Source organism: Tupaia chinensis, unplaced genomic scaffold (assembly GCF_000334495.1).
Source record: "Tupaia chinensis unplaced genomic scaffold, TupChi_1.0 Scaffold000377_2, whole genome shotgun sequence".
Taxonomy (NCBI): domain Eukaryota; kingdom Metazoa; phylum Chordata; class Mammalia; order Scandentia; family Tupaiidae; genus Tupaia; species Tupaia belangeri.
In genome coordinates this window covers 1577278-1586444 of record NW_006159876.1, presented here as the reverse complement: position 1 = coordinate 1586444, position 9167 = coordinate 1577278, and the positions used below count along the sequence as shown (strand labels likewise).

Here is a 9167-nt window from a genome sequence, read left to right as displayed (position 1 = left end):
AATGGTAACTCGTGTTTGAGTAAACCCGAGATGTCATTGGGTTTTTTTTTTTGGAGAGGTTTTTGTTACAGGGTGCTTGAGCTCGCCAGAGAGACAGAGACAGAGAGATGGAAAGCAAGAAATCACCCCCAGGGGGGAGGGCTATGCTGCAATCCCTTCTCCATTCTCCTCTTGGGATTTTGGGCACGCACGCACATGCGCCCGGCGTGAGTTTAAGCCACCGGATTTGGTCCCAAGATGTCATTGATTTTAAGATTTTATCTTATCTACCCCTACGAAAGAAAAATACCTGGTTAAGCTAGGACCCACCATCTGTTTTACCGAAGCATCCCAATGTCGGAGATGTTAAAACAGAGGGAGAATGCACATCTTAGAGGCGATGATGTAGTCCCTTCAGGATCCTCAGGATCTATGGCAGATAACACGACGGCTGGTGCAGATCACGTGTCTTATTTGCATATCGTTTCTGAGGAATGGAGACATGAGATGGTTTTTCCAAAGCTGCGTAGCTTCTGTGCGGGAGGGTAGGTACCAGAACTCACATTTCCCTACTTTCACTTCATATTTTTTTTCCTCACATGCCGCAACCATTTATCATCTTTCTGGTATTTATTTGAGACAAATAGGGTGCATCGTGCCCATTTTATGTACTGAATAACTGAGGTGTTGATGGCAGAAACTGATGTATTAGGGAAGCACGTTCCAAATAGCAGCCCCTTGGCCGAGCCTGACAGCACAATGAGAAGGGCTTGGGTGGCAGGTCCTTAGGGAGGAGGACGATTTATGATTTATGAAGTGATTTCTTTTTTTTTTTTTTTTTTTTTTGCTATAGGGCATGTGCACTTACCAGAGAGAGACAGTGAAGGGGATAAAGTAAGGGGAGTGGCCACACCTCAAACCCTTCTCCTCCAAATTCCTCTCTAGATTTTGGGTACACATACACGCAATGCACCCATGTGTTTTCAAGCCTCTGGGTCTGGCACTTTTTTTTTGCACTGGACCCCCTCTGGGAGCCATAGGGGATCCAGCCACGTCAACCCCCACGCCATCCTGCTGCCCCTCTGATGTGAGCTTTTGATTGTCTGAGGTGACTCACTTAAAATGCGGTTCCTGTAGCTTAATTTTGAATTATGGTTACCATCCAGGCCATACTTTTTTTTTTGGAGAGATTTTCACTATAGGGTGCGTGCGCTCGCCAGACAGAGAGACTTAGAGACAGAAAGCGAGAAATCACCCCCCAGGGGAGATGGTCACGCTGCAATCCCTTCTCCTCCATTCTCCTCTCGGGATCTTGGGCACGCACGCACACGCGCCCGGCGGGAGTTTTAAGCCACCGGGTCCGGGACGCGAACCGTGGTCGACTACGTGGGAGTCCAGCGACATAGCCATTATGCTAACTGCTGGTTCCCCCAGGCCATACATTTTTGTTGTTTCTTGTTTTTTAGGTTTTTGCTATAGGGCATGTGTACTTACGAGAGAGAGAGAGAGAGAGAGAGAGAGAAATAACCCTCAGTGGATGGCTGCAGTGCGGTCCCTTCTTCTCCATTCCCTTCTCAGGATTTTGGGCATGCACCCATGCATGCCAGGCATGATTTTTAAACAGCAGGGTCTGGGACTTGAACTGTGGTGGGCCTTGTAGGCATCCAGCGCCTTAACCACCACACCACCCACAGATTTTCTTTTCAAAGTCTTTTTATTTGCTCCATGAGAGTAAATGAGAGAGAATCGCCTCCAGCAGCTCTCATGCTGTGATTCCCGCAGCCTTCCCGGCCAGCCAGCGGCACAAGTGCTGTGCCTGGCACGTGGGGATCAGCTGGGAAGCCAAACTCTCCATCTTGGGTGTGGGTCCTGCCCTGCTCGAGTGGCTGTCCCTGCTGCTCTGCCCAGCCAGCCGAGCCCTGTGGATTTTCAGGGGCTAGGCCTGGAGTATTGAGGCTGTCATGAGCCAGTAAGTTCCATCCTGGTGCACCCTGCATCCAGGGTTACCCACCTACTCCATTTGAATAGATTTCCCCTCACGATCAGGCCCAAATTCATCACGTCCAAATTCCTTTGCATGGTCCTCTGGGCCCTTCATGATTGGCTTTTTTTTTTTTTTCTTTTATTTGAGAGGTTTTTGCCATAGGGCATGTGTGTTCTCCAGAAGAGAGAGAGAGAGTCAGAAAGCGAGAAATACGCCCCCCCCCCCGAGGGGGTGTCCATGCCGCAATCCCTTCTCCTCCATTCGCCTCTCGGGATCTTGGGCACACATGCACACGCACCCAACGTGAGTTTAAGCCACCAGGTCTGGGACTCGAGCCACAGTCAACTACGTGGGAGTCCAGTAACATAGCCATTACGCCAACTGCTTGTCCCTTGCTTGGCTCTTAACACATCCCCATGAGCCTCTTGTGCCTTAGGCTTATAGATTACATTCAATGATTTTTATTTTTATTTTTAAAATAATTTTCTATAGGGCCTGTGTGTTCACTGGAAAGAAATAGAGAGAGGGAAAGTGAAAAAACTCCCCCCAGCGAGGATGGCCAGGCTGCACTTCCTTCCCAATTCTCCTTTGAAGATTTTGGGTTTGGATACACATGCACCCAACATGTTTTTCAGGCTGCTGGGTCTGGGACTTGAGCTGCATGGTTGGTCATATGGGATCCAGTTCCTTAGCCACCATGTTCCCTGCTGGCCCTGCTTTCAGTTAGAGTACTGTCAGGTGCCCAGGCTGTCTCCACTCTCCCTTTTACTTCCGCTGACCCGTTTCCATGTGTCTCTGAAGCCATGCTCTGCTGTTCCTCCACCTTAGTCATGTGTGTGCCCTGCCTCCGTCCCTGCTGCCTTGTGTGTGCAGACCCAGCAAAGCACACGTGATTGTCAGTTTCCTCCACTAGACAGTGAGCAGCTGGGGGAGAAGGGTACCCATTTCTGTTGCTTCGTAGCACCCCGAAATATTTGTTTAATGGAGGTGCTTCAAAGAGAATGCATGCAACGGCAGTTCTGTGGACAGAGCACTAGGTTTTGAGTCAAGAAATCTGGATTTCGTTGCAGGCTGTCCTAGTAGCTGCAAAGCACTCTACCTCTCTGAGCTCCGGTTTCCTTGTTTGTACAACAGGGACGTTGATACCTGCCTCAAAGACTTGTGACGATTACATGAACATGTGATGAGAATGATGCGTTTTCTCTCCCTTTCCTCATTTGCGGCGATAGGCCGTATACTGTTGAAGACTCCAAACTAGAGCCAGATTGCCTGGGTACAGGTGGCACGTCCTACCACTTGGGCAGGCGTCTTCTGTGTCCTCAGTGTTTTCCTCCCTCCCGAGCTGTTTAGAAAAAAAAGGGAGGGGAGGATGGGGATTAAGAAAAGTGTCTATGCTAGAGTTCTGTGAGCTGAGCTGATGGCGGGAAGCATTTAGAAGACTCCGCAGTGTAGTAGGACTGCACTCATCTGTTTACCAGGGAGCACATGCACTTTCCAGAGAGAGAAAGAGAACCCCTACCTGGGGCGTGGTCACACCACGGGCCCTTCCCTTCCATTTCTCCATACCGTCAGGGCTCGAGGTGCGCGAACACACACACACACACACACACACACACACACACACGTGTGCTGGTGTGTTTTGCCTGCAGGCTGGGATGCGAACGTGTGGTGGGCCACGTAGGGTCCGGCTCCCTTAGCCACGGGGCCGGTCTCCACAGGTAGCCCTGTTGGTGGTGCCGTCACACATATGGACAGGAAACCCGAAAGTGTCTTTTTCATCTAACACACCCCCTTCGACTGCCCCCACCCCAGTTTTCAAATGAGGAGGCACGAACACCCCTAGGGGAACATACGTTGCCAAAGTCACACAGACCCTAACAGAGAGGCGGTAGTCACCAAGTCGGCTGTGGCAGAGCGTCTCCGACGGGAGGCCGGGAGCTGGAGATTCCAGTCACAAGTAGCTGGACAGCCCTGGGCAAGTCACTCGGCCTCTCTGGGCCGTGCCTCTCCTCCGAATCATCGGGGGACGTGGCTGCCATGTGGAGACCTGCCTGGTCGTCAAGGGGAGAAATAGTTAGGTAATTGTGGAGTCCGCTTCCTCCCCCGAGAACCAAGCCTGCACGTCTGGAAAGGCCACGCGGGCGGTGGGACTGGTGTGTAGGTGTTCAGCCTTTCCTCTGTGCTCGTGGTCTCCCAGCCCAGATTGCCGCTCTGTGCAGTTGCTGTCTAAGGGGGCTGATGACTTCCCTTCCTCCTGAGCCAACAGGTTCTACTTGCTGCTTTCGTTTTTCGTCTTCTCTCAGCATACCGTCATGCTCTGTGTTGGCCTCATAGGCTTACCTTTATCCCTGGGAGCAGATCGAAACCTTCTGAAGGCAAGGACCGAGCCGTCTGGTCGGCCTGTGATCCTTATGCTCCTGCCAGGCCTCCAGTGTTCCGCTCTGTTCTTGGTCACCCACTCGGGTATTTGTTAGATTTATTGGAAGGAAAACAAGAAAAGGATCAAGGCATGGTCACTCTTGGGCCAGCCTGTGGCATGGTGATTAAGGTGGCTGGACCCCATGGCCGACTACGGTTTGAGTCCTGTCCTGGATCCAGCAGTTTGGGAAACACCCTAGAGGTGTGTGTGCCCCCCCGGGGGGGGGGCACAAAGTCCCGAGAGGGATGCAGTGTGCCCAGGCCCCATGGGGGCAGTGCTCTCCCTCTCTCTTTCTCTCTCCTCGGTGAGTGCTTGTTCCCTCTGACAAAATTTTAAAAAAAAATCATGAGGCCAGCAGATGGCATAGCAGCTATGTCTCAGACTTCCACATGGCCGACTGTGATTTGAGTCCTGGACCTGGGTGTGTGTGTGTGCATGCCCAAGATCCTGAGAGGAGAACAGAGGAGAAAGGATTGTGGCATGACCATCCCTGTGCGGGGTGATTTCTCGTATTTCCTTTCATTGTCGCTGTCTCTGTCTCTCTCCAGTGAAACCATGTGCCCTAAGGCAAAAATCTTTTTTTTTTTTTTAAATCACCATCAAGATATGTAAACTTAGGGGACCAGCAGTTAGCGTAATGGCTATGTCGCTGGACTCCCATGTAGTCGACCGCGGTTCGTGTCCCGGACCCAGTGGCTTAAACTCACACTGGACACGTGTGTGTGCCCAAGATCCCAAGAGGAGAACAGAGGAGAAGGGATTGCGGCGTGGCCATCCCTCCTGGGGGGTGATTTCTTGCTTTCTGTCTCTCTATCTCTCTTTGTCTGCACATGCCCTATAGCAAAAACATCTCCAAAAAAACCCCAAAAAGATATGTAAACTTAGGTGTTCTTTCAAAAGTTTTATTTAAGAATGGGTAAAATACTACGTTGTTGAGGGTAGGAGAAGGTTGTTTGGAAATAAATCACTGATAATGTAACTAGAAATGGGCCCAGGCATGGTGCTGCAGTGATAGCGCCCCATTCTGCAACTCTGGAAGCCATATGGAAGGTTGGAGGCTGGTTCCGGGGGTGACCTGTGAATACTGGACTGTGCCTTTGATCTTGGCTGACAAGGGTCTGGGGAGGGATGGTGGCATGAGACCCTCATACTTGTCTTTCTCTTATGAAATAAGTAAATAAATAACCTTCTATATGCAAAGTATTATTGTATATAAATAAAAATAACTTGAAATATATATAAAATCACCCAATGTACCGTGCTAAAAGGTGACCAATTAGGTATTGGCTAATTTCCAAACTTTTTACCCCTTCGTCTCTTCTGTCTTTAGAGCAGCCTCACTGTATTTGCTTTAAAGAAGCAAGGTGGGAGGCTAGCAGGTGGTTTGGTGGTTAGGGCCCTGGAATCCCACATGGCCGACAGTGGTTCGAGTCCTGGGCCTGGCAGGTAGCTTTCTTACTTTCCCTTTCTCTCTCTGTCTCTCTATGGTCCAATTGAAAAATAAATAAAAATGACAAATAAATAAATAAATAAATCTTAAAAGAAAAGTAAAGAAGCAAGGTGGTAGGTTGTGTTCACGTGATTCTCTCAAGTAAGTTGTTTTTCTTTTTTTCTTTTTCCTTTTCTCCGTATCAGATGCAAAGCCTGGGTGTCACATTGTTTATGTAGATAGACTCGTGTACCATTGCTGCCCAGCGGGGCTTTTGGCTGGTTGTGAGGAATTTGTCATTGACTGGGGTGTGCTGTTCATAAGTAAGAAAGATTTTCTTACGAAAGAGACAAAGCATTGAAAGGGAGACTGGGAACACCCCCCATCACCGCCACTAGGGGGATGGCCACACAGCAATCCCTTCTCTTCCATTCTCCTTGTGTGTGTGCATGCCCAAGATCCTGAGAGGAGAACAGAGGAGAAAGGATTGTGGCATGACCATCCCTGTGCGGGGTGATTTCTCGTATTTCCTTTCATTGTCGCTGTCTCTGTCTCTCTCCAGTGAAACCATGTGCCCTAAGGCAAAAATCTTTTTTTTTTTTTAAATCACCATCAAGATATGTAAACTTAGGGGACCAGCAGTTAGCGTAATGGCTATGTCGCTGGACTCCCATGTAGTCGACCGCGGTTCGTGTCCCGGACCCAGTGGCTTAAACTCACACTGGACACGTGTGTGTGCCCAAGATCCCAAGAGGAGAACAGAGGAGAAGGGATTGCGGCGTGGCCATCCCTCCTGGGGGGTGATTTCTTGCTTTCTGTCTCTCTATCTCTCTTTGTCTGTCTGGCGAGCGCACATGCCCTATAGCAAAAACCTCTCCAAAAAAACCCCAAAAAGATATGTAAACTTAGGTGTTCTTTCAAAAGTTTTATTTAAGAATGGGTAAAATACTACGTTGTTGAGGGTAGGAGAAGGTTGTTTGGAAATAAATCACTGATAATGTAACTAGAAATGGGCCCAGGCATGGTGCTGCAGTGATAGCGCCCCATTCTGCAACTCTGGAAGCCATATGGAAGGTTGGAGGCTGGTTCCGGGGTTGACCTGTGAATACTGGACTGTGCCTTTGATCTTGGCTGACAAGGGTCTGGGGAGGGATGGTGGCATGAGACCCTCATACTTGTCTTTCTCTTATGAAATAAGTAAATAAATAACCTTCTATATGCAAAGTATTATTGTATATAAATAAAAATAACTTGAAATATATATAAAATCACCCAATGTACCGTGCTAAAAGGTGACCAATTAGGTATTGGCTAATTTCCAAACTTTTTACCCCTTCGTCTCTTCTGTCTTTAGAGCAGCCTCACTGTATTTGCTTTAAAGAAGCAAGGTGGGAGGCTAGCAGGTGGTTTGGTGGTTAGGGCCCTGGAATCCCACATGGCCGACAGTGGTTCGAGTCCTGGGCCTGGCAGGTAGCTTTCTTACTTTCCCTTTCTCTCTCTGTCTCTCTATGGTCCAATTGAAAAATAAATAAAAATGACAAATAAATAAATAAATAAATCTTAAAAGAAAAGTAAAGAAGCAAGGTGGTAGGTTGTGTTCACGTGATTCTCTCAAGTAAGTTGTTTTTCTTTTTTTCTTTTTCCTTTTCTCCGTATCAGATGCAAAGCCTGGGTGTCACATTGTTTATGTAGATAGACTCGTGTACCATTGCTGCCCAGCGGGGCTTTTGGCTGGTTGTGAGGAATTTGTCATTGACTGGGGTGTGCTGTTCATAAGTAAGAAAGATTTTCTTACGAAAGAGACAAAGCATTGAAAGGGAGACTGGGAACACCCCCCATCACCGCCACTAGGGGGATGGCCACACAGCAATCCCTTCTCTTCCATTCTCCTCCCAGGATCTTGGGCATGCACACACACATACCCAGCATAAGTTTCTTTCTTTGTTTTTTTCTTCTTTTTTAAAAAATAATTATTTTATTTAACTTTATTTATTTATTTTAAGTTTGACCAGAGAGGGACAGAGTGAGGGAGGGAAAGTGAGAAAGCAAGCCGCCAGGTCCAAGACTCAAACTGCAGTCGGCCATGTGGGAGTCCAGGACCCTCAACCGCCACCCCACCTGCTGGCATCCCCAGCATAAGTTTCAAGTCTCCAGGTTTGGGACTCAAACTGTGGTCAGCCATGTCGGAGTCCAGTGACGTAATCACTGCGCCATCTCCTGTCCCCTCAACGAGAACTGTGCATTTCTTGTCTGTTCAGTGTTTCTTGCCTTTGGCATCTCACACCCACCCTCTACTCCCCACCCTCCTCCCTTACAGTCGCTGGTATTTATGCTTATCCTCTCTACTGTCATATCTTCAGATCTTTCCATTTCTGCCAGAGAGCGCAGATCCTTGGTACACATTGCGTGGAGATATACAGTGTGTGTCTTTCAATACATTGTCTTTCAAAGCCTGACTCACTTCGCCCAGTGTTGCCTTCTATTAATATATTCATCCACTTTGAATCAGATAATAGGGTCATTGTTTTTTATAGCTGAGTATATATGTGCCACAGATTTTCAATCCAGAGTGTAGAAAGCATTTTTTAACACTAAAATCTTTTATAGGTAACGTCTCCCAAAAGTTGATATTTCATTTGCTAAGACTAGAGTCAGAGAAGAAAAAAATCTCTAATGGGTAAGGGCTACCTAAGATAGTTCTCATTGATCAATTTTATATGCACAGATTTATCTCTCTCCCCCTCCCCAAAAAAACTGCCACGCAGCAAAGGCTTCTGAAGAACTGCCTTCAGAAGGAAGTCGCAGCAGCCACTCTGCTAAGTGCCCTGCTTGGAGGGCTGTGGGCTCCCTGCTGAGAAGTACTGCAGGCACTTTGTCAGCTGCTGCCTGGCACCAGTTCTGTCACCGCCCCGGAGGGGGACGGGGGCCCAGCTCCCAGAGGGAACCAAGATTTGCAGGCCATGCTCTTGGACTGGACAGAATGGTCTGTACCAGGAATAAGGTGTTCTGTGCCTGTTCGATTAAGCTATTTCTACAGACTCATTTTCAAGTGTTTTGAACTTTATAGATCATTTAAACATTGATATCAGTTTATATACACTTAAAACATTTTTTTTTGAAGACTAGATTAACTTTATTTCCAAATCATCAGTATGTTTTCTATTACTTAAGAGTGAAGGTTGATGGTTAAGGTGCTAGACTCCCACATGGAAAACAGTAGTTTAAGTCCTGGACCTGGTAGCTTGAAACTCACGCCACACATGTGTGTGTGCATGCCCAGAATCTGGAGAGGAGAATGGAAGGAAGGGATTGCAGTGTGGCCATCACCCCAGGGGGTGATTTCTCACTTTCTCTGC

The 9167-nt window shown here is 48.0% G+C and overlaps 1 protein-coding gene across 12 annotated transcripts in view; it reads left to right on the top strand.

Annotated features, from left to right (window-relative positions):
• The window catches only part of MAP2K5 (mitogen-activated protein kinase kinase 5), a 332934-nt gene that overhangs the window by 982 nt on the left and 322785 nt on the right, over positions 1–9167 (top strand). The window lies entirely within an intron of this gene.